At 37.0% G+C, this 25,684-nt stretch overlaps 1 long non-coding RNA gene across 1 annotated transcript; it reads right to left on the minus strand.

Annotated features, from left to right (window-relative positions):
• Positions 1–7,771: 7,771 nt before the first annotated feature.
• On the minus strand, positions 7,772–25,683 carry LOC133262462 (uncharacterized). The gene is made up of 3 exons (XR_009741373.1): positions 25,520–25,683; positions 13,293–13,412; positions 7,772–8,123 (listed from the first exon to the last, which is right to left on the minus strand). It is a non-coding gene; the product is annotated as an uncharacterized LOC133262462 (long non-coding RNA).
• Between the last annotated feature and the right edge of the window lies 1 nt (position 25,684).

Consider the following 25,684-nt stretch of genomic DNA (forward strand, 5'->3'; position numbering starts at 1 on the left):
TTCTTCATTGCTTCACAAACAGTAACCCTTAAATTTGAAAAATGCTAATGATAGTGTCCTTTTTACAGATAATGATTGAGGTGGACAGAACTGACAGCTGAAATTATAAGCTTGGGATTCTGAGTCTTACAAAGTTCCGCCTTCCAAACACTAGGCAAAAACTTCTTAGGAAGAGTTTTGTACTAAGGTTAGCTGTTCATGTTGGTAAACTGTTTTCTGGGAATTTGGTTTATACAGTTTGTAGAAGAGTTGAGAAGTATTCTTTCTGAATGCAATACTATTGCCTTTTTTTTTTCTTTAATGTTTATCCTATCTCCAAGCCTTCAGGAACTCTTGCTAATCCACTATTTCTTAATCTGAGCACATTTTGTGCATCATCAGTTTGATTTCTCAACTCCTGACACTCACTTGGAACCCTCAGAATATCATCACCATGCATGGCACAACATAACCCAAATACTGATCTGGCTTCTTTCAGGATGGCAGAGTTCTGCACTGCAGATCTAGAAATTACTATTGCAGCTGTCAGAACTTGAATGTTTTTCAAAAGTGCTTCTGAAAGGATGGAAACATGAAGTAAGGAAATTTTATGCTGTTTTGTACATCAGATAACTAGCATTTCTTGATATGAAAGCAAGCGTGGAAAGGGCCTTTTCCTTACTAGTGAAAATTCAAAACACCCTAGGTTTATTGTTATATGTTTGGGGGTATCTTAGGCAAACAATTGTAACAAAAAGCTACTTACTGTAACAAGAAAAAGAGAAAGCTGACCTACACATACTGATGACTCAAAATTTTTACAGTCTTGGCTTTCCTGCTACCTTTTCCCTTCTTCTTCCCCCTCCAGATTATACTGTCTTCCTTTGTTGTAAGTAAAAATGGCATAAATTCATTACTATCCCCTACAGAGAGCTTTTGGCAAAGCTCTACGACAAAACCTTGCCTGAAGCACTTGCTGGCATAGTAAACCAACTGATTTGTGGTTCTGTGAAAACACATAAGAATTCTTATAAGTGGGAAAAGTGTATAATGTTTGAACTTTTTATGACTCAAATAGATACTGTTCTCAAATTAAGCATGTCAGTCCAAAGTTTAGCTTCTAAATATTATTTTTCTGGTCACATTTTGATGAAGGAAATCAGTAGAGATTCCTTTGATGCTTGTCATGCCATTATTTTTTTAACATAAACAGAGAAATTCTAAAAAAAAACCAACCCAAATCCAAAACATTCCAAGTGTCTAGTCTTGAATTTTAACATTAAATCTTACTCAGCAAATATAAATACAGATGCATAACAGATAATATAAAAGATTGCATACATTCATGAAATGCAAGAGTTAAAAATAACCTTTCCCCAGCATTTTTAATAACCTATATATACTAATTTTAATCTCCTTTTCTGTGGTACTTCAGCAGTTTATCAAAAGCTTTTAACAGCTATTAAAGAAAGAAGTTAGAGCAAATAGTGGAATCCCTATAGAGTTAAATGCTAGACACTGCACGTTTTCTCTGATTTTACCATATTAATAGTCATTCAGCCATGTTTTTGATTTCTAGTTCTTGAAGACAGCACACAAACTAAAGCCAACTTGAGTTTCACAGTCCTACACCAGTACAAGGTGAAGCATCAAGCCAAGGAGCATCTCAGTACCTTCATTACTCCTGAAGCCCCAAGGCTGTTTTCCAGTGTCCACCTCTTCCCTTACACTCTTGCATATCCAAACAAGGCCTGCTCTAAGATCACATAAAACAACAGGGGTTTCATGTAGTTGGTGATGTAAGGAAACAGGACCCTCACTGCACCTTACGCCCATAGTGTGGCTATCTAACACCTGTGGTGCTGTGCAACTCTTGCATGGCAGCCCTTGCCTGTCCACTCATCCTCATAGCACACACTCTTCTTCTACCAGGTGTAGCATAGAGCCCTGTGGAGGGATTGGGATGGTGGGGCAGAGCTGCCTTGTATAGTTGATTAGACATCCAGTAACGTTCACAGTGATTGGCAAAACTTCATTTAAAGTCGGAGAGCCATGCTGGCTGTCCCAGCTGTAAGTGGGGAGGCATGGCCTTGCTGCTTGGTTGTGCAGTGTGGCACAGTAGCACCATTGACTGACAGCTCTGGACTTGGCTCACCCTTGCTTTTCCAGACTTTGTATTCCAAACCAGCCACTGAGTGCCTGAAAACACTGGGTCTATGTCCCACCTTGTTATTAAACCAAATCTCTGCTTGAAGTTGGTTTTGCTAGAGTAAGATCAACAGGTGACTTCATACTCAACTGGAGTGGTTTATTGCACAATTAAATTTTCTCAGCTACCTCACTCACTGGCAAGAATTCTTCCAAATACAGTGAAATCCAGTTTATGCTCTTTTGTTTAAAATGCGTGCAGGTGTCAAAAAGGGCAGTGCTTCTGAATGACTCAATTTAGGTACATGAAAAGTGTTAGGCAACAACGAGAAATGTTTAATGTAAAATAAGTGAGTGTTTAGAGCAGGCAAGAGCAGATTTGCACATGGAGGAAAGCAGGCAATGGAGGAAAGGAGTAGCCATCAGCACATAGTTTAGATGGAAATCAAAAGACTCAGTTATCTTCTTTAATTTTTCAAAGCACTTAAGCATACAGGTGAGTAGGTGTACTTGCTTCTTAAAAGATGTTATCTTCTATGAAAGGAGTTTGAAAAAGCTTAACTAGGCATATTTATTAGCCTTTTTTCATACATAGCTCTAGCATGGAACTACAGTAAAAGCATTGAAGGTTATGGCAGGAAATTTTCTTAATCTTCATTAACAGTATATGAGCAAGAGGCTAGGGAAGCATTTTTTTCAGGGCAAATATGTAAGCTTAAACTTGAAAAATGTGTATTTGGGTGTAGATGCAGTCTGAACTATGAAGTCAAGGACTCTGAGCCAGGTTTGGATCTTTTTCTCTTTTTTTCTCAATACATACAGAAAGAGAAACAGTTCTCCCTGTGAGCTACCCATGACAAAATTGAATGAAGAATCCCAAAGGCAAAGAAGTATAAAAAAGGCTTGATCCCTATTAGACATATTATCTGCTGTCAAAAGTCAGTGTTGGTAGTAGAGGCAGTTCAACAAGTTTGTCCAGTGTTGAACATTGTTTAAGAGTAAGGACAAATTGCCAACAACAGGCAATTTTCCCATTGCAGTCTAACTTCAAATGATTTCATTCCAAATACTTCAGTACACATAGAAGACAGCCAAGAAATCTTTAGATACTGATGACTGCAAGAGAGAAGATCAAGGTAAATCTCAGACAACATTAATAGCTAACCTTCATAGTACCATTACATATTACCATTACAGCACTACTGTCAAGAGATCCAGGTGCTGGCAAGAAAACTGTTAGCAAAAAATTCCTGTAGTTATATCTGAAACTTACCACTGAGCAAGCCCTCAATAGTCTGTCTTTGTTTCCGTGGGGCATTAAGAAAATATGTCTACTAAGGAGACACTGAACTTCTGAACCACGTTCTTACCAACCATTAATTTTCCATCTTACAGGGTACAAAAGCATACACTTCTGCTCTAAGACCTTGAGCTATGCATTTCTTTTTACTAATGTTTTTCCATTCATCTACTGAAGAGTTCAGATAAAAATAGGGGGTTTTTATTTTTCCCAATGTTAATTTAGTTCTCTGAGACATCCTAACTTCCACCAATTTGTCTCAAGACAAATGAATTGACAAAAGTAATATGAATTTTGATTTCTTCGTCCTTCCATGAAAGTCCGAGTTCTGTAAGCACACCAGTAGGTATTTACTATTAGCCATTAAGCTACCTCTTAAGGTGGTCTGAGACTTACTTTGATCTTGTCCCTTGCAGTCATCAGCATTTATAGATTTCTTGGCTTTTATGTGCAATGAAGTATATGAAATCAAAATAATTGGGGGGGCATGTGCCTTGGTTTAACAAGCTTCATACACAATTTGAGAAAGCTGAGAAGTGAGACTTTTTGCTCTCAGGTCTCACTAGTTGGATTTCAACTGGGGCTAGGTTGAAAGCACAGCAGAACTGGCCCACTAACAACAATTTACGCTTTGAAGTGCTGGCTTCATGCAGTCAGCCCTGGAAATTCTCTCTTCCGCACCTGCCCATATGTTCTTAATTTGAGTGGAATACAAATCACGCTCATGAGAGCCCTTTCAATCTGATCTACAAGTGTAGCTATGCTGGCCTCACATTTTGTACCTTCATTTATGTATTTATATAATAGATATATAAATATTCATATATTCATATATTTATATATTTAAATGTACTCGGAATAATAAATGCAACTGTCTGTCATTTTTTGAATTGTGGGGTTTTCTGACCCAAGAAAATCAAAATTCCAAATACCCCTCTTTCGTGGATGCTTGAAAATTCATACCAGAGGACAGTACTGAGATTGCTGATATGCACAAGACCTTCATCACAAAAGTCAACTATATATTGATCTGTATGTCTGTAATAACACTCCAATGTAATAGAGATTTGGATGGCCAAGGAAGAAGTGTTTGGATTCCTAAAACCTGGGTGGCAACTGTAAAAGAAGAAAGAACAGACTTTGGAGGAGAGCACTGGGAACTGACAACTTTGATTCCTATTCCATCGGCTTAAATTTTTCTGTAAACTGCATAGGCAAAGATCTCAGATATAGCTTCCTGGCAGGGACTACAAAGTTGACAGCTATTACATGGCAATCATCGATAAACTGAGCAGGCCTAAGGACCAAAAATCTGCATATATTATAGAAATAATCCTGTACCTCTTCACTGGCCTTACATTTTGCTGTTATGTAAAAAAGTATTGTCAAGACTCGAAAGACAAGCTCTCTGAGTTAAGAACAAACAGAACTAAATCTGCATGTGTGACATCAGTTTGGCCTCCTTGTGCTCATGAGCTTATTATTCTAGTGTGGTTTGGTATCAGGGCTGTACACAAAGGAGGCAGTTGTCTATTGAATTCCTTACTCTTGCTACAGAAGTTGGAGGACAGGATTAGTAAAACACTGAGCTGCTGGTCTTTAAGTTAAGGCAGGAGAGCAGACTTTCTATCTCTACCTCTGACAAGAAATGTTAGTTCTTAAACAGAATTTTCAGAGCTGGTCAGTAATGAATCTTCATTACCTAAATATGCAGTTTGACGACTATTTTCTGAAAGTATAGCGAATTCACAACTTCAACTGACGTAAGTTTAGAGCTGTTGTTTGAGCAAAGATCTTCACAAAATACAGGTGCTTGATCTGAGTAACCAAACTGGTCAAGGAAAGTTAGGACATATGGATCTCAATACGTTACATATGAAAAATGGGGAAATGATTCCTAATACATATAAACTCATATGCCAAATCAGGACTACTTATTCCAGAATAAACTGTCATGTAAAAAAGGTCTCACTCATGGCCTAATCACCATATTATAAAGCATCTACTTAAATGTCTACACTTGTTCCAGATTAATTTTCACCAGTAAAAAAAATTATTACTTGTAGCCTGCTTCTTGCCTCTGAACTGATAAATTCCTCATATGCCTTTCTGGTGTGTACATTGTTACAGTACAAGAAGTAGAAGCTTGTTATTCTTCTTCATTTTGTATACACAAGCAATTGCTGACATACCTGGCATTGTAGTTTGACTTTGGTTGCTTTCAAACAGGGCAATTGATACACAGTCAATGCATTAACATACAAACGTGTTTAAAATACTTCCTTCTAATTTGATGTGTACTGCCATTGCTAAAATTACACTGTAGCCATTTGAGACCTGTGACTGGAAAGGTAGTTTCATTGAAGATCCTGCTCTCAGAATGCTGGCATTTCTGACAGAATGATTTTACTCATGCCTCTCAATCCAAAGGTGATTTTTATTGCTGCTGCTTTGAAAGCATGGCAAGTTAAATAAAGTCTTCACTTTGTGAAAAGGTGGCAAATTTATTTTGTCACTAATTTCAGGAATATTTTTGTCTCCATAAGCTAAACATCTGTTTTTCCATGAGCTTAGTCCTCATTTAAAAATTCAACTTATTCAAGGAAACTGAATAAAGAAATAGAGATTTTAGTCAAAAACTATGTAAATACCTATGCATTGACTCCATGTCCTATCTCCTATTAACATTTTGTTAACTACAGAGGAAGCTGTAATATGGCCTTCTGGAAGACGGAAAGGAAGCTAGGCTTTGCTAGTTTCACTAGTCGTAGAGCTGCTTTAATTTGTGTTGATTGGTGTTCTTAAAGCAAAACTGTTACATCCTTCCCAGAGTAGGAGATAACACGTGTTATGCTAATGTAAATACATATGAGTCTTGATGAGCTAGGAGGTTTGTTCTAACTAGAACATGCAGCATGTACATCCTGTCATTCTTTTCCTTTATGAAAGTATTAATTCATATTACTCTCCTTCATGCCTGGAAAGATCCAGCCACTGAGGCCTTGAGTAAGTTTTCTTGCTGATTATACCGCTTTCCCAGGATCTTCACTAAGCATCTCTGTCTCAGCAAGAAACTTCTCTCTCCCTCTGTCCACTCCCAGATCTAGAAATCTCTGCTGCTGTGCATCCTGGGTTTATCACTAAATGGCTACTGTTATTTTGGCAGTCACCTTGGTACAGGCACTGATTTTTAGAAAACTTGCAGGAACACAATTACCTTTGAGATTTCTATCCGTCTTTCAAAATGGGTTGAAATTGCTCAAGACATTGAGCAATCTGACTAAGAGAGCATGTATATGGGCCTTCGAGAAAGCATGCTGGAGTTATGTCTCCCAACCATGCTGGTGAGAGTATGGAACTTATGCAGGGTTCAAAGTGGCTCCAGTTACAGGATAAGCAGAGATGCACAGTTGTCCCCTTTGAGAACACATCTCCATTATAGTTTATCCATCAGTCCTGAACACATCCACTCCTGTGATTCTACAAGAAGTCTCTAACAAAACATTGGAATACGTATGCGTAATATTTACATTAGACAGATACGTGTGAAAGAAAAAGCAACCAGTAAATGAATACACAATTATTCCTGTCTTTTTCAAGTCCAAAAGAAGGTGATAGCCAGGAATGGCAGAGGAGCAGAAAGTGAACCTTACTGGAAAGGCAGCAGGAGGCAACTGTGCAAGGAGAAAGGAAGAAGGGAGTCAAAACCACATGGGTATTTTTGGAGAGCTATGTGTTCCTGACATCTGCAAAAGATCAATATAAACCAGAGGCATGTTGAGGGAGAACGATTAACGGCTTATGGCAATGAAAAGGAATCGCTATTAAAATTTCTTTCAGACAAATTTTTAAGACTGATTCTGACCTTCACCTTCAGCATGGGACTAGCTGTTTTGCTGGGTCCTTAATGGATGCATATGGTTGACTGCAGACTCCTCCAAGAATGTGTGTATATTGCTATCTGTACTTTTTTTATTGCAGAGGATTGGAGAAGATGCTGGAATAGATTTTTTTTTTTTTTTTGTATATTAGTTTTAGTACAAAATTGAGGACATTTCCTAAAAATAATACTACTCTTTTTCAGCTTTTTGCATTATTGCTATACTTTATTCCATTAGCTTTTTTTCCACATGATGAACGCAAGTGCCTCATGCTTGTTCTTTTTACTTTCACAACAGTGATGGTTTCTTATGAGTCTTTGGTTGCTGGCTCTTATAGGATGCTCCTTTTTCCCATTATAAAGTACAAGTGGAAAGAAGCATATATTTGGCAAAAGTGGACAAATAGTTGGTCAAGTATAATGCTAAAAAAGCTACCTTAGTTCCTGTTTGGAGGACTCCCAATTTTACTAACTTCAGAAAGAGATGTGCAGCGGAAGTTGGGTGGAATAAGAAGACTAACATTAAGTGAATTACTGTATTAGTGGTTATTTTTTCTCTGTGTCGTACGTCATCTTTTCCTCCATCATTCAGAAGCAGTCCTGACAGCACCATAAACATTAGCCTTCTACAGAGAGTGGACTTACCTCACATTGCAGGACTTGTTTCCAACTGCTGTTTCAGCCAAAACTGCCATGTCTTAGCATGTAATGACAGGTGAAGGTGAGCACAGGAAATCCCACTGATTAATGGTTTTTAAGGATCATTGTCGTCGATATATCACACCAGATAATAACCACCCAGCTGATGAAAAGACACTGCAAAAAGCACCGAGCCTATTAGTAAACAGATCTTTGGAAAGCCACAATATAATTTTTATTTTAGTCTTAGAAAACAGCAATTTGGATTCTTGTAAAGCACTTGGTATTATACCAATCAAATAGGCACCTGTGAGCCCAAGGCTTTGAACATCAGTTTAATCCAGACTTAAAAATCCTGTGTGAATCTTCACATGGCTCTAGGCTTTTAAAATTCTAGAACTGTTGCCCAAATGGAACAAAATTGCTAGAAGGATGTAATGTGCAAACCCAGTTCCCCTGTTTTTTTGGGGTGTTTGGGTGGTTGGTTTGGTTTATTTGTTGGTTTGGGGTTTGGTGTTTTTTTTTGGTTGGTTTGTTTTATTTCCTTTTCTTTTTTTTTTTTAAGGTCAGTAACTATTCAGATTCAGGATCATAATCAACGTTAATTGCATGTATTTGTTTCGGATAATTGCTTGGATGACTGTTTATCATAAAGTAAACATTATCCTTAACTTGTTATGTTAGAGCTGACAATGATAAATACATACTGATTACTTTAACAGAGTATTTATTTTCACCTCTTGCAGCTCATAGAGCTTGGTGATGGAACTAAAATCATGTATTCTCTTTTCCCCTGCATTATCTCCTCATATGAAATTGCCAGTCATGCTTATATATTAAGGCAAACAAAAGAACCTATGGTTTTGATATCAAATAAAAGATATTAAGTGATTTAACAAATTCCATGAATGTGCCCTAAATTATGAGAAATTATGAGTATTTTGTACCATATTTGTTCTTTATATTATTAAGTGACAATAACACAGAGGCTAAATGACACCATCCACACACAACACATTCTAAACTGAATTACGTCAAGTGTAATCACAGAAATATATACACATCTTAGCATAAGAATATTATAATTTTGCACAGTAAATAGAAGTAGATGGAGTTATGTTATAAAAAAAATAAGATGTAAGCTTTCTTTCTGTCAGATCCTTAGCTTGCTCTCTGGAGCTAGATTCAAGTCCAGGGTTTTTATCTTCATAGATTAGCAGTGATCCATAATTTGATCCATTCTTCCTCGAATGCAAATATTTTTCTGACTGGATCTACATTATTTAAATTCCAGACAATATTACTTGTTCAGCAATATGCTAAGCTGTTATTATAGCCTGAGCTAATAAGACAGATGATCTTGAAGATGAAGCAGGAGACAGTTAAAAATCCATGACTGATTTCAAAGATGACCAGTGCTTAATTGATTGACACTCAGAAGGCAAGAAGAAAATAATATAAACCCTCATGATTGTAACTGAATAGAAATTCTCTCATATATTATAAAAAGAATCTTTAACATTGCTAATGACATATAAACAAACAAGACTGATGTGTTTGCATACATTTACATGGATGCAAGCCTCATTTGTAAGGGAGACAAAGAAAAGGGGTAAATTTATTAAAAGATGCAATGGATATGCTAAAAAATTAGAGGATAGCTTATCCCCAGAATATACAGACTCAGCCATTTCAGTGATGTAATAAGTGACCTTGTCCTTCTCACATTACGTTCAAAAAGTATGCATAAATTACACAACAAAGCAGCAACAAAGCAATTTCTCAAAGGGTATTTAAAAGCAGTTTGAGAGTATTAGGATTGGGGTTTGTCTTGCTGTGTGGTCTTGTTCTCTTTGTACATCACTAAGATACAGTTAATCAATAAGAATTGAGTTATAAAATTGCTTCAGTGTGTAGCTTTTCAGAGCAAGAGCTACTCATCTGAATGTTTTTCCTCACAAGGGGAAAAAGAAATAGGAAGATTACATGAAAATCAGTTTTTACTGCAACACAAGGTTTCTGATTTCACCAGTCATTGTTACTGTGTCAACTGGTGCTAATAAACTACTACAACAAAGGGGAAAAAAGCCTTCTGCATCACTGAGGAAAATGGATACTGAGCTACAAAAAGGGGGGAAAAAAAGGCACAACATGATACCGTGTGATTACACAATAGAGTCATTGAGCCTAGAGTATGTTTTAGAATATGGAATTTGGTATTTTAAGGTAAATAAATTACTATGAAAGCCTTATTTCTGTTTTGTTGGTGTACTATTGCTTTCTTTATTTCCTAGAGATTACATTTTTTTGGCAGTGTATAGTTTCAGTGAAATCTAGCAAATCGAACAAATAACACCAACTCAATACTGTTTACAACCCCACCTAGCGGTCTTAAACCTGAAAGTTTCCAATGGATTTGTGTAGTTGACAGCCTGTATGTTTTAGAGTTCTCTCCTTATTTGGTGCTGGCTGTAGTCTTCTTATTTTTAATCTACTGAAATTTCAATTAAAACAGAAATGCATTTTATTTACCCAGGCTTTGAAGTATCTCTTTTATAGCCATAATTATTTTACATATACATAGCAATTTTCATTCTGAAGTGTCAAAATATTTTATAACTGCAACACAACAAGCCAAGATGCAAACTGCATATAAGGATCCTGTCACTCGGTGCTAACGTTGTTGAAGTGGAACTCAGCATCTATTTGACAATATATAGCAGCATTACAGACCATTTCAAACAAAGAGGAATAGTGTTAAATCTGAAAGTGCAAAAGGAAGACAGAGGTTCATGGTTCTTAAATGAGAATATAAGGAGTACACAAGTATCACTATTTTAGCTCTTGCAAATAATGATCTAGAATATGTGATTATAAATGCCAAGGACCTTGGCATTTTCCAAACTGAGAAACAAATAGCCTATCACCTGTAAAAGAACACTGTCTCCCATTACAAAACAGGATATCTGTACTTAAGCTCCTCAGGGGAAAGGGTGCCATCTGCTGAATTGCCATTGTACATAAGCAATTTATTTTCCAGGACAACCTGATAAAGAGAATCTTACACTTAGAAATCTTTAAGCACTTGCATGTTAATCGTCTTTACATCGGTCTCCTGTACATATGGTTTATGATTCAGTCTTTAAATACATGATCACCTTTCGCTAAGACCACCATCTATCTAGTGAGAAATAAGCTTTCCTTGTCTAGTGTCCTGTTTCCTGTCTACTTACTTTACATGTTAATGGGGTTAAGATCATCTTTTTTTTCTTCCCCCCCCCTCCCCCCCAGACCCTTTAATTTTTAAATGTCTTGGATGTGAAAATCTATATGTAAAAGAAAGATGCAATTCTTTATTATAAACCTAGCTCCTCTTATAGATCCAAGTCATAGTTTGCATTTTTGATGACTTGACATTATTTAAGACTGATCAGGCATTTTTCGGTTTAGCTCAGTGTGAGCCAGTAGTGTACCCTGGCAGCTAAGAAGGCGAACTCCGTCCTGGAGTGCATGAAACTCAGCAGAATCAGCTGGCCAGAGAGGTGATTATCCTGCTCTATTCAGCATTGCTGCGGCCTCAGCTTAAATACTGTGTGCAATGCTGGGCCCCACAGTTTAAGGAGGATGTGAAGGGTCTTGAATGTGTCCAGATGAGGCAACAAAGCAATGTCCTGTGAGAAGTGGCTGAGGACTTCAGGCTTGCATAGTTTGGAGAAAAGGAGGCTGAGTGGTGACCTCACTGTTAGAGAATTGTGGGAGGGAGGTGCTGAGCTCTTCTCCCTGGTATACAACGATAGGAAGCCTGTGAATGTTTTAAAGCTGCGTCAAAGCATGTTCAGACTGGACATTATGAAGCATTTCTTTATCAAGAGGGTGATCAACCCCTGGAACAAGCTTCCTAGAGAGGTGGTCGATGCCCCAAGCTTGTCAGTGTTTAAGAGGTATTTGGACAATGCCCTTAATAACATGCTTTAGCTTGGTCAGCCCTGAATTGGTCAGTTGGTCTGGCGGTTGGACTAGATGATCACTGCAGGTCCCTTCCAACTGAAATATTCTATTCTATTCTAAACCTTTTAGCTAAATTAGCTCTACAATATCTTTTGAAGATAACTACCATTTTATTACTACCTGGCTGATACTGTATCTCATCTGTTATTAAGTCCAATACTTCTATGCAGAAGTTGGTAGATCAGAAAAACGGCATCGGTTGCCATGAACTGATCATCCTACTTGTTCTAGAGCAAAGGAATGTTAGCATCATCCACTGCTTCCCCATGCAGTCTTGAAAATTACCATAAAGGAAAACTCAGCATAGGGGTGTGAATTTCTAGCTTGCTTAAACAAGTTTACATTCTGTAATTCTTTCATTGTATAGCGGCCTTAAACTAGAAAAGCTTCACTGGCATAAAACAACTTGTGGGCAATAAAAATTTCTTTCTTTCTATTTTGATTAATGTGAAAGCCCATTATGTTGCAGGTACAGGGAGCTTCATCGGAAGGGAAACATGAAACAGAATTCTAAGTTGCTGCAACACAGATGAAAATGGGTAAAATAGCCATGTACTAAAACATATCTATTCTGAAACAGCTTACATGATGAATTCTGTCTTCCCTGAAACACAAAATAAGCTATGTAATTTTGCTACCAGTAGATGTGATTGGCCTTTTATGCTAAATAATACATTTACTGGCTGCTCTAAAGGCAAGCAATATAAGCAGAAATGTTTTCAAGCCTTTCCGTGCATGTCCATATGTCAAGTTCTTCTTACGTACATTTTCAGTTAAAATAATTATTTAAATTATGATCACAATCATAAGTTAATCTCATGCAGCTTGACTTTCTTTCAAAAGATTTAAGATGCCTTAGAATCCTTGATTTTTCTTGATCATAAATATATTAGATGGATATTAATTAGAATGGTACATTTATACAAACACATTAAGACGATGTAGACTTGAAAAAAGGAAATTAAACCGCTTTCTGATTTTTTGCAGGTCTTACTGGAAAAGAGAAATGCAGTAGACTTCTCAATCTTTGCAAGACAAAAAAAATGCTGTAGCTGGTCTAGTAGGGTGGCAAGATCTCAAGGTGATCAGTGAGTAAAAACAAGGCTACATTTCCAAACTAGTTAAAACTGCTGCTCCAAAACTGTTTCCAGAGAAAACCAGTATGTTTTCAATAAACTATAAAATACGCTTTTTAATATGAGGCAGTGGTGTCCAAGACCAAGTTCCTATTGCAAACTTATGAACACATTGCTGGTACAGCCAGTATCTCTGTATCAATAAAATTTTCTAGTTTGCTATCCTTAACCTCTAGCATTACAAAGATTTGTGTATGCTAACCTTTAGGGTCTGTGAGAAATTCCATAACACACATAGCATATAAGGGCAGCTCCTTGATCATCAAGCTACAGCTCTAAATATGAACATCCCAGGCTCTCATATAGAGGATGTCAGTAACATCTGTAAATATAAGTTTATTAGTAAATTGTCAGTTACATATACAAAGCTTATTTATTTAAGTGAAGTCTGCAGGATCAATTACAATTTATCAGTAATTACTCCACTAGCAGATACTAGATATTAGTTTTCACTAGAAGAGCATGATAAGATGTCAATATGCGCACAAGTGTCCTGGTTTCAGCTGGACAGAGTTAATTTTCTTTCAATTACAGTGCTGTGGTTTTGGCTTTCGTCTGAGAACAATGCTGATAACACACCAGTGTTTTGGTTTTTGCTAAGTAGCGCTTACCCTGATCAAGGACTTTTCAGTATCTCATGTCCTGCCAGTGAGAAGGGGCACAAGAGGCTGGGAGGGAGCACAGCCAGGACAACTTACCTGAACTAGGCAGAGAAACTGGGGAGAGCTGGGCATAAGGCACTGATCACTGCTCGGGAATGAGCTGGTCATCAGTCAGTGGGTGGTGAGCAATTGTATAGTGCATCGCTTGTTTTTCTTGGGTTTTATTTCTCTCTTTGTTGTCTCCCTTTTAATTAAAAATATTATTATGCTATAATAATTTATTTAATTTCAATTATTAAACTGGTTTTATCTCAGCCCAAGGTTTACCTCCTTTACCGATTCTCCTTGCCATCCCACTAGGTGTGGGGTTGTGAGCGGGCAGCTGCATGTACTTAGTTACTGGCTGGGGTTAAACCATGACAACAGGTCAAAACCAAAACACGTATCTGTGATTCACTGGAGGATATATGAATAACAAACAAACACGCAAACAAACCCAAACATAATTTATATTCATTTTTTAATAGATAAGATGATAAATATATTATAGTATATAGTAAGTGCTATCCCATTTCTGCAGCAGTGCGGGTAGGAAGGTTTAGACACATGTTTATAATAAAAGTAAATGGGATAGGTCTGTTAATACATATTAACGACAGTTTTTGTAACATTATTTCTATTTGTAAATGGTTACAACTAAAAATGAAGTTATAAATTCTAAGTATGAACTCATAAGAACAAGCTCCTACAACCAAGGGGAAACTTCCTAGAAAAAAAAAGACAAGATTATAACCTTTTCCTAGCAGCCAGCTGATGCAAGACAAATACTATTCTGCATTTCTTTTCCAGCAGTTGTCTGTGTCTGAATTTCAAACCCATTTGTATGCTGGTCTTTGTTAGGAGCAGTAAATTCCTCCCGGTTGCCAAGAAAACCTTATTTTGCAGTGATTTGTCTAGAGTTTCGTATTGCACATCCCTCCTGTGCATAAAGGAAGTCAGAAATATTGCAGACAATCGTTTCTGGAGATCATGATCTCTGACCTTTATCTGCATTTAACAACAGCCTAAATTCCACATTTTGTTCAGCATAGTATTCACACAAAAGTCTTCTAAATAGGCCTCTACCAGCTGCTATTCAGTGTGTAAGAGCTGCTCCCATTGTAAAAGCCTTTTCTCCCACATTTCATTGTTTTAGGAGTAAAATGCTACTGGTTGCATTTTTAGATTTTTTATTCTTCACATCTTTAATGAGAAGTAAAAATGCTAATATTCTGCCAAGCATTTTCTTTCTACGACTTTCTGCCAAGTACAGCTAAATCAGCAGTCAAAACACTTACGGTTTTTATGGTAACAATAATGTGAATAGTAGTTCAAAAAATGTGATTGTTTCACAAATATTTTAGTTCCCATATACCCGACAAACATTTACAAAGAAAGCAGATACTCCTAGCTGTGATAATTTCTTATTTTCACACATTGTGGCCAAACCCACTCCTGGCTTCTTTAGGAAGCAATAGATTTGTTAGTAGTCTTAAACTCTAATAATGAAAACATTAAGAAGTGCTAAATAACTATATTTAGAATATGATTTAAAATGCAAGACCTAATTTTTCTTATTCTGTTTTATAAATGTGATGTTATATATTTGTTATTCAGGCTATAAAGCTTGGATAAAACAATTTTTTACAACACAAAAATATGTACAAGGCATCAAAATGGAAGCTTTCTATATTGTATTTGACATTTAAAATTAAGAAAGAAACAAAAATAAATTACATTACAGTAAGGGAGACAAAGACATTCTTATTTTCCTGAAAAACAAATTACACAGTTAAGACACATGATGAAATAGGAGAAGCCTGCATTTAATTATTCCTGAATATTAGGTCCTGATTTCCAGGATGAACATAGACCTCCGAGGACTAGCATGTGACTCTAAATGGAACACAATAAGCAATAAGCCCTGTATTCAGTAAAGACTGTATTTCTCCTAGGACTTTGGCCAAAAAAAAAAAGCCTCCAAGAAAATGGCATCTGCAGGGTGGGAACATGCTACCTGACATGTAACAGCGGATCCCGGATAGCCCTGCTATCCTTCTCCCCTGTCTACCATTGGTCAGGCACTAGGTCAAATCTTTTAGGACCTCTCCAGATCACACACTTGTTCTGGCATGCCAGAGAGGACAAAAATCATATCTGAGATTGCACATAAAAAGAAAGAAGGGAAGGGTATTAACAGCTGCCACTTCCTTTATGCATGTGGATAAAGGCTAGATGTACTACAGTAACTGGAACAGAAATTAACACATATAAATTCATTTTTTTCTGGATCAAGGCAGTATGATACCACTACATATGAGATACCCAATGGTTTTAGATATAGTATTAGGAAGGAAATAATCTAATTAATTGGTTTCAGACTTTACAAAGTTCACACAAGCTTGCCTTAAATGGAAAAGCCGTATGTCACTAACTATAGGTCCTGATTTTGGTTTCAGTCCTTCCAGGCAGATTCAGATTTATTTAGGGGCACATACCTGGCAGTAATAAAGTTAACTATTCATTTGTCTGTAGAGATCACTACCTTTCTCTCCAGCTGAATTAAATTGTTAATGTGCACTATGCTGAATGTATTGTTTGTGTGCTAGGCACGCTGTCAAATCTTCATCATTAGAGGACTTAAAAATGCCTATTTTGTGCACGCAAAGAGTCTTGGAGGTATGTGGCAATGTCTTTAGATACGTACAGTGGCAGAAGAGCAAGTGTGTGTAAAAGGCCAGAGGAAAAGACAGACTCAACCGCACACAGACGAAACAGAGGTTAGCTGTCTGGGTTTTTTTTGGTTTGTTTTTGCTTTTCTGAGTCCTACTCCCAGGTGTACAAAATTAAATTCCACTTCAGCACCTAAATGTTTCTATACACGGACCTGAGCAAAATTAGTTGCAATTTTGAGTTCACCATGTTCCATAGCTTATTACTTTCAACTTGCTGTACTGAAATATCCAACAGCCGTATAGCCTCAGACATAGTGAAAAAAGTAAAAATATTTGCTCCGTGACAGCTATGTGTTATTTGTCTCTAACTCTCCTTCTGTCAAATAACTACCCAGTCTAATTAAGAGACCTCACCTCAAGTTGCTTTAGAGCCATCTTGCCAGTAAAGCTATCAAACTTGCACTGCAAGAAAGGAACAACTCAGTAATTGGCAGAGATTTAGTTTGACACCTTTCCTACTTACAGGACATTGAAAGAATGTGAATAAACACACAAATCTGCCTATCCAGGGTCAGAAAATGAGCATATCCAGGCCAGTATGGTAGGTTACCTTTGCTGGCTGCCAGACACCCACCAAACTGCTCTCCCACTCCCCCTCCTCAGCAGCTCAAAGGGAGAAAATAAGAAGAAAAAGCTCATAGCTTGAGATAAGGACAGGGAGATCATTTCTTAATTACCATCAGGGCAACACAGAACTGACTGGGGGAAGATTAACTTTAATTTATTGCTGATTTAAAATTGAGCAGGATGGTGAGAAACAAAGACAATACCAAAATCACCCTCCATCCACCCCCATTCTTCCCACATTCAACTTTACTCTTTTGTTCTGACTATTCTATCTCCTCCCTTGTGAGCAGCGCAGGAGGGATGGGGAATGGGGATTGCACTATTCAGCAATAAACCATTCTTGTTATCAACGCTATTTTCATCACAAATCCAAAACACAGGACCATACATAGGACCTATGATAGAGCTGACAGCTAACATTTTATTAACACTAAATCAATAAGAAAATTATTTGCTAAATTATTTAGTCTTGCTTATACCCTTGGAAGACTTGTGTTTAGCATATTTTAAAAAGTGATTGATCACAGTATGTCAGCAGCCTAATATTCAATTTGTAGGAATCTTTCTTTCCCATCGTTCACACTCACATGCATTTCTTTCTCTCAGAAGAAAAAAAAAAGTGTAGAACATAAAAGAACAACAGCATTGGAAACATTACTTACAAGTGTTTCTCTGCTGGAATTAGTGTAGAAATTTCTTGTGTATGCTCCATGTTGGGGTAATGCTGAAGAACTGCAAGATCTGCAAGCTTTTTTGCTTCTTAGTCATGCTGATTTTTAGGTGAAGACAGAGACAATAACCACCTCTGCTTTCTTCACACACTTAGTGACAAACTATTAAGAATAGTACAGCTGGAACACCATAAATATAAAAGAATGATAATAGAAGTAGCGCCAACTCCTGCATTTTTATCCTTGGAAATCCACTTATATGGAAAGTATCAAAAGCTTGCAAGGGGTGGGACAGACTATCTAACTATCCTTGTGTAATGTTAGATCCAGAGATAATGCTAAATCAGACTAGCAGTACACCTCTTTGTATGACCACATCCTTACCTAGAAGCTAATGCCCGTGAGGAGCTCTGATAGACTTTAGTACTAAGTCCATCATTATAGTATGCATGTGGGAACCTATGCCAGAGGCTGGTTTTGTTCAAAACTATCAGGTCAGCCCTGCAGCACAGTATGCCTAATTGTGCCAGGGCAAGGACACACACTGCATTTTTATTTCTGTCATACTCATTTTTAGAAACAGATAAAAGTACAGCTCTGCTCACATGCAAAGCATGCTGGGCTTTACCAGTCATGACAGGCAATATGGACTGTAATTGCACAGGTATGCTGCCGCTTAGTATTTCCCATTCATTAGTCACCATATTAACACTCACGTCTCTTATTTATAAATGTCCTTTCCAATACATGCACACACACACCCTCTCCTAGCTCCTTCTCCCTGAGATTTCTTTTAACAGTCATGCAGCAGTCCGCAGTTTTGGGCTCTGATGAGGAAGAGTGTGGGATTGTGGAAAGGAACAGAAAAGCTGATCTTTCTCACAAAGAATGATGAGTGCAGAAAACAGACAAATTATAAAGTATGAAAATATTTTAGAGTTGTATACTATGAAAACATTTTTTTTCTCCTACCAAATGCAAGCAAATTACATTGACCTCACATAAAGTACTGGCAAAAAGCAGATCCTGAAAGTCAGCATATAATAATAGCAGTATGCTATAGGCAGCCTGTTCCATTGGGAGACATAAAAATAAATGAGAACATTTATATGGAGGTCAGAACAGCTTAGTGTGATTCAGCACACTAAGAGTAGGAGAGTGCAGAAGGAAAGGCTGGACCTGCTTACTGGGACTGCACACTGAACTCGGGAGTACAGAGCTTTGTGTGCTGTCTGAGAACCCCCTGAGTTCCTGCAAATTACATGAATGCAGAACCTGCTTCAGGTAACTTGCCTATAGCATGTTCTCAGAAAAAAAAGGCATGAGGCATTAAAACTGGTTATGTTTTTTGCTTGATTTTTAATGGCACCTGAAAAAGAACAGATAGATATCTTGTAGCATCAGTCTGTATCTGTGAGGATAAAATAACCAGTCATCATAAAAATGAAGACTGAAGAGGTGGTTTTGATGCATAGCTCTGGGCTGCAAGCCTGATTTTTGGTGTCTCTTCCCACAAACACCGTGAGCATCCATTATCAGAGTGAACCACTGATAGTGTGTATCATCACATCAGAGGCAAACTCAACAAAAGGCAACAAAAATGCCCCAGTTGTCCAATATCCCACAAAGTCAAAAAGCACCTTTACTCCCTGATCTGTTTCCAGCATTGTCCATGTTGTCCTCTTGTTACTTCCAATCTTCTCTCTGGGAGGCAAAGGAGAAGATATGCTGTCTCAAGCCCACAGGGGCTTCCCCGATGAAAACCTCAAAAATAACTTACACTAAAAGCAGATGTGTGGCCTCAACTCCTCTCTTCTCTCTTCCTATCTCTCTGACTGGTGGTTCCCCATCCTTGGTCAAAACAAAAACATATTCTTTTCTCCTTCAATTTCTTTATCTTAAGCTATCTTTAAACTTACGATATATTTATCTCATAGAAAATATAGGGAGTGTGTGTTAGTGCAAGTCACTGGTTTCAGGTAAAGTCTAATGAGGCCTTTGTTGTATTTATGTATAAAACTTTTTGCTTTAAATCAATAATTACATGCTTTTTAAAAATTACATTCTTTATCTACCACATCTGCACTGTAAAGCAGAAGAAAGTCAGGCAGTCAGGGAGTAGCTGAGTGGCTCTTCCACAGGTGAAATACACATTCTAGGTACATACAACAGTATGCACTACACTTGATTTATTAAGTCAAATCTTGATATTTATTTTCTTATATGTGTTAGGAACAAGAAAAAGAGATTTACTCTGTTCTTACTAAGTGTATGGAAAACCACAGTTATTCATTTTGACTTCTTCTTAGTTGAACATCAAAAAAGGGATATTTATCTTTTCAACCATATAGCAAGACTAACAGAGAGGTGTAGTTTCAGTAAGAGTTGAAAAAGTTTTCTGTTTTAATCAGTCATTTGTTCCTACCCATAAAAGCAATGGAGATAATATAAATGAAGAATACAAGTAAATAAATAAATTCAAGTTGTTATTTTGAGAGGGAGAGAGAGAAAGAAAACCCTCCTGCCTGTATTTCAAATACAGGAAAAGCACAATGACTCCCATGTTGTGTGTACACACGACTAATAATTTGTTATGCTTTGCTCCTCCTACTTCCTTCTCTGCTTTAACACTAAATTAGTCACAGTAACACAATAACAATAATTATGCTGTTCCTGGATTCCAATACCTTCTCATCAGCACAGCAGTAAACCATACTGTACCCCCCCCCTCACTTCATACTATCCTCAGTAACAGAGCTCAGATAGCTGTCAATAAAACCTTACATCTTGTTCAAAAACTTTTTTAACCACATATGTTTTTGCATATATATGTGTTAGTTTTGTACAATTATTTGATTCTTATAACTTAGGCACATAGAAAGGTATCTTCTGGCTATCCAAGTTTTCAGTAGCAAAAAATTCTTCCTAAATGACAATTAGTAAAGACATTTTCATCTTCAAAGGAGAAATTTCCACTCCTTTAGTCTGGGTTAAGCAAAAAAAAATAACTGCCACCTAGGGTTTTCTGCATCTGCAGAGATCAGGTAATCTGAAATCTGCAAGCACTATCCCTAAACTGAAGACATCATTCTGGGTAGGAATACAGAAGAGAACATTGCTGTCTAAACATTCTGATTTCTCTAAAATGATTTGTGACTTTTCACTATTAGCTTCATATATTAAAAAATGTGAATGTGATTTCAGATGAAGAATTCTTCCTATTTATTAGGATTTTTGTATACAAAGTATAAAAATACACAGGGATTTTTCATTTTGCTTTGTTGACATTTTGTTTGCTTGTTTTTTAAAGCATATCATAAAAGCTATTGGAAAGGGGATAAATAGTTGCGATTCCTGTTGTCTGCTGAAGAATATGTTAGTTCTGAATTATTTTTTTTTAAGTTTATATATCTCTGTTTAATATTTGCCTGGGCTTTAGAAAGAAGACTAGTTATTCCACATAAATGAATACGAATATAGGCATTCTGTGAAGACAAACCATTAGAAGTGTTTTGATCAATGTTTTTAATTCAAATGAGCTGTAAGAATTCCTTGGTGAATAAAACATTACTAAAAGTTGAATTTTGTGACTCATAGAGCTTTAGAGTTCATTCTGAGTTGCAGTATGCAGTGCAAGGAAGCAGACTTTATACAAAGATTTTAAAACATTTACACTTCCTGTAACATTAAAATTCCAGAAATATTAAGTGCAGAAAAAAAAACCTAACCACCTTTATAAAACAAAACTAAGTAATTTTTAACAAGTCTAAAATATTTCTGTAATTTTTTAAGATGCGTTATTTTACCTCGCAAAATGTACCTATAGCCAAAAATGACAATTTTAAAAGAAGATATGGGTACAAACTTGGTCCATCTACATCCAATATTATTACCTAACAAATTTAATCTATCAATATGCTCTAATTGGCTACTATTTCGCACTCTTTTAAAGCAAGAACAAACACACAAAACCCTCTCGATTAAAATTAACTGGTAACAGAATGAAGTAAATATTTTTATGCAAAAAAAAAAAAATTATGAGGAACACTGGACAACGATTATTTTTTTTTTTTTTCTGGATACTGAAAAGAAAGAATAGATTTATAAGAGGAATAGTAACAAGAAGAAATAGTAACAAGAGGAAAACTGGTTTAAAATGGGAATGTACCACAGTGTTTTATCTCACAAAACTGGCATCTGTTTGGGCCAGAATTATTTCAGTTTGATTTCAATAAAGTTAAAAAGTCTTTTAGTTTCACAGTTTCCCATACCAAAATTAGCTTTTATTTACATGTTTCCTATATCAAACAGTTTAAAAGCAGTGATATTGAACTTGCCTTAAAAAAAAAAAAATACTATGTTTAAAATGCCTGTATTGTAAAGGGTAGACATATATTTTGTTACATTATTTATTTCTTTAACAATCATACGGTGTTTCTCATTGGCAGTAATACAGTAGTCTTTTTATGGCCTTATCTGTTCTAAATTCTTTTGTCTCTACGATATATATATATATATTTTGTTTTTTCATATCTCTACTGTGTACTTGGCATTTTGGGTGGTTAGAATGAGCTTTTCACAGTCACCATACTTACAAGGTTTGTTTAAGCTGTGTAATGCGATTTGGATTTGTCCTCTGAGGAGAACTTCCTAATTCACAGTCCACTTTCAAAAATCTTTCATATACAATGTTTACCACAGACATTCTAACATGAACTGTGCTTTTCCTCACATCCCAGTTTTCTCTCTGTAACATGTTTTATGGTTACTTATATGGTGCAGTGTTACTGTTTAGCAAGTCAAGTAGGGGCAACCCCACAAGTCCTCCTCGCCAGCTGGAAGCCAGGGAACCTGAAGTACATTTAGTGTCATGCTCAATAACTATAGTGCATATGACAGCCTGTTGGTAAAGTACAATACAAAGACAAAAAGGCAGGGGGTATACAAACTGAATATAGCCCTCACAATCTGTATAGAGTGAACTACAGGAACCATCTCCATAGTACTTGTTTTAGTTGATACAATAGAAATAATAAGTTCATGTATAACCTAAAGTAACTCATCACTGCAGAAAAAAAAAAAACCCACCATTAAAAGCATTATTTGAGATTGCCCTGATTTTGTCTGTGTGCAAGTTCATCAACCTATTCCTTTTCTGCACTCTAAGCTACACATAAAATGCAGGTAATGTATTCCAAAACCTGTATTTCAGAGTGAGTGTTGAATGGACTGACCTTTGACTCAAGGATGCATTTTCCATTTTCTAGGTCACAAGTCTACCCTCCATGGAGGTCTTCCTCCCACCTATGCCCTGCTTTATAAATGTGAATGATTGCTGTAATATTTGGGACCATACGTGTGAAGACATGCCACATCCAAAAACCTTTTTCTTGATTTGGGACCTTTTTGCTGTCATTTCTCACTAAAAGGAGAGGGTCACAATTCTTAGGATATTGCCTGAAGTTCTTCATAACAAATGAAAATTCAAGATGTAATCTAAATGGCATTATAAAAAAAAATAGTGCTCTAATAAAATTCTTGCAGTGTGGTCAGAAATGTTATGAAAACTCTTTGGAAAGTGTCTATCTCCAGATGTTTTTAGAAGTCAATTTTACTTAAGAATGACTTAGTAGATGGGTAGATTAAAACTAGACTATTTGACAACACGATTCCAAATCATGTTAAAATTTCAGACTATGATCTACTGAAGGTAAGGACACGCTGTATGAAAAGTTCAGTCGTTTGTGGAAAAACAGCTTTTCTGCAAGGATGGTCAGTTAGGGATAGTAATTCTGTTAATAATTATCTGACTGGAATCTGCATATTTCCATGTTGTTGATGTGATTAAAGGACATGATGAAGCAGATGACCTCTAAACCTGCTGCTTTGCCATTTACAAGCACATTTCAACAATGATTCACAATGCAGAGGTCTTTGTTCAATGTGGCAATATTGATCATTATATCTTGACCTTTACCCATTTTCTATATTTGCAATTAAATTAATTTACTTATGTGGTATTGCATTACTGCAGGGTACATCTTTGATGACTATGCAGATTAAAAGAAAAAAAGGAAGCCTATGAGCTCAGATGATAGTGGGGTTTTTATTCTAAGAGGAACAAAGTTGTGACAAGAGTATGGCCAGCAAATGGCTCATAGATTGCTAATAAAAGGGTATTGCATTGACCCTCAAGTAACAAAAATTGTGCACTGTATTGGACAGGGCTAATGTAGTGAATGGTATAACATCTTTCTTAGCACACCCAGTACATCCTCTTCTGATGACAGTGAGACTGAGTTGAAGAGCTCTGAAGTTTTGTATTAAATAGAGCTTACCTTACTTACCTTTCAACTTGTTTTTTTTTTTTTTTAAAAAGCGTAACGGACTTGCTTAGTGGTGGCCATGATCTGTTCTGGCTGCAGGAGGGGTGTATGCTCTCTCCTCTACATTCACAAGTTTTACTTGATCTGTGAACTGCAGTTGTTTTGTGCACACATAAAAGACAGAAAGCCTCCTTTATGAATTTAATTTAATGTAGATCTAACTCTTTCTATAAGTGTTCTTGTTTGCTAACCAGGAAAAAGGGCAGCTGCTACTGCTGAAATCATTAATGAAGTCCATTCCCAGCTGTCCTCTTTCCCTGGAGACAGATATGCCAAATAAATGGTATTGGCAGGGGCAGCAGCCTGCTTCTGGCTGCTATAGACAAGATTTTTCAAAGTCCAGTAAGCACTGCTTTGGGTATGCTGGTGAAAGGCAACATGCCCATCAGCCTTTCTCTCCTACCAGTTTTTGTTCAATTGCTTCTCTCTCTGTTTACAGCTCTTGCCAGCCCTTTGTCCTTTTCTCCCCTAGTACTTTGCCCATCATTTCTCTATGGAAGAGAACCAGTGAAGAAAACCTGTCACAATCCAAACACATATGGAAAAACACATTTAAAAGCATAAATGTGAAACAGAATCAAGGATACTGCTAAATACATGGCTGTCCTGTAATTTAGAGATGCCACCTGGCTAGCTTCTAACTAGCCTGGCTGGTCTTAAATGTGTCCCAGATCTGTCAGAGCTATTAGGCATGCACACATTGAATTTGTATCTGTTGTAGCCCTGTGCCAGGATGGCTGGTTGTGTTTTCTGGTTTTGGGGGGTTGTTTTTCTTCCTTTTTCTTTCCTCCCTGCTTCCTTAAAGAATGGCCAGCCTGCTACTACTGCACACCCCTTTATCTGATGTGCAACAATGCAATCCAGGGCACTCACTGTTATACTGGGATTTGGGAAAGCCCTGCTGTAGTGATGACAGATACCGGATCAGTGAAATACTGAGACTTGCGACTGCAGTGATAGAAGCCTAGACTCCATTGTAGTAACACAACTCATCTTACTCATAGCCTGGTTCAGAAAACACTTAACTGAGTGAAATCTCTGCTATGAGTGAGATCTATGCCATACTGAGTAGGGACACTGGAAACTATCTTTGTTCAGGATTGATGGAAATTTTGTGAAGGTTCCTAATTTCAGAAGTCATGTAAAATTTTCCCATCAAGCAGAAATGTCTGCTAATATCCATTACTCTCAAAAGGACACAACTAGTATGAATATAATTGAAACGAACGAATGGCACTTCCACTGGCGTGCAGCTGAGGCAGCTTCCTCCAACACCCTCATCCCACCGTGTCCTTCAGGGAACTGCAATCATACCCAGGCTACATGCGGCTGCTCACGAGATACGGTGTATGTATTTATAAAACATTAATATTAAATAATAAAATATTAACACTAGGAAGAGTAGGTAGCATAGGAAGGAAACTCAAACCTCTACTTGTAGTCTTAAGGCTGAACGTTGAACTGTGCCTATTGGGGTGTTTCTTCACGAAAAGGAAGGAACTCTATCTTTAATGTAAAGATTGTTCAGACCGCCTTCATTTCACGACGTGCCTCAACTGCATCCTCTAACACCTGAGCTGAGGTAGGCTGAGGG

The sequence above is a fragment of the Pezoporus flaviventris genome, unplaced genomic scaffold (genome assembly GCF_033815535.1).
Source record: "Pezoporus flaviventris isolate CSIRO_AGI_PZ_B2104156 unplaced genomic scaffold, CSIRO_AGI_Pfla_v1 ptg000001l, whole genome shotgun sequence".
NCBI classification, from domain to species: domain Eukaryota; kingdom Metazoa; phylum Chordata; class Aves; order Psittaciformes; family Psittacidae; genus Pezoporus; species Pezoporus flaviventris.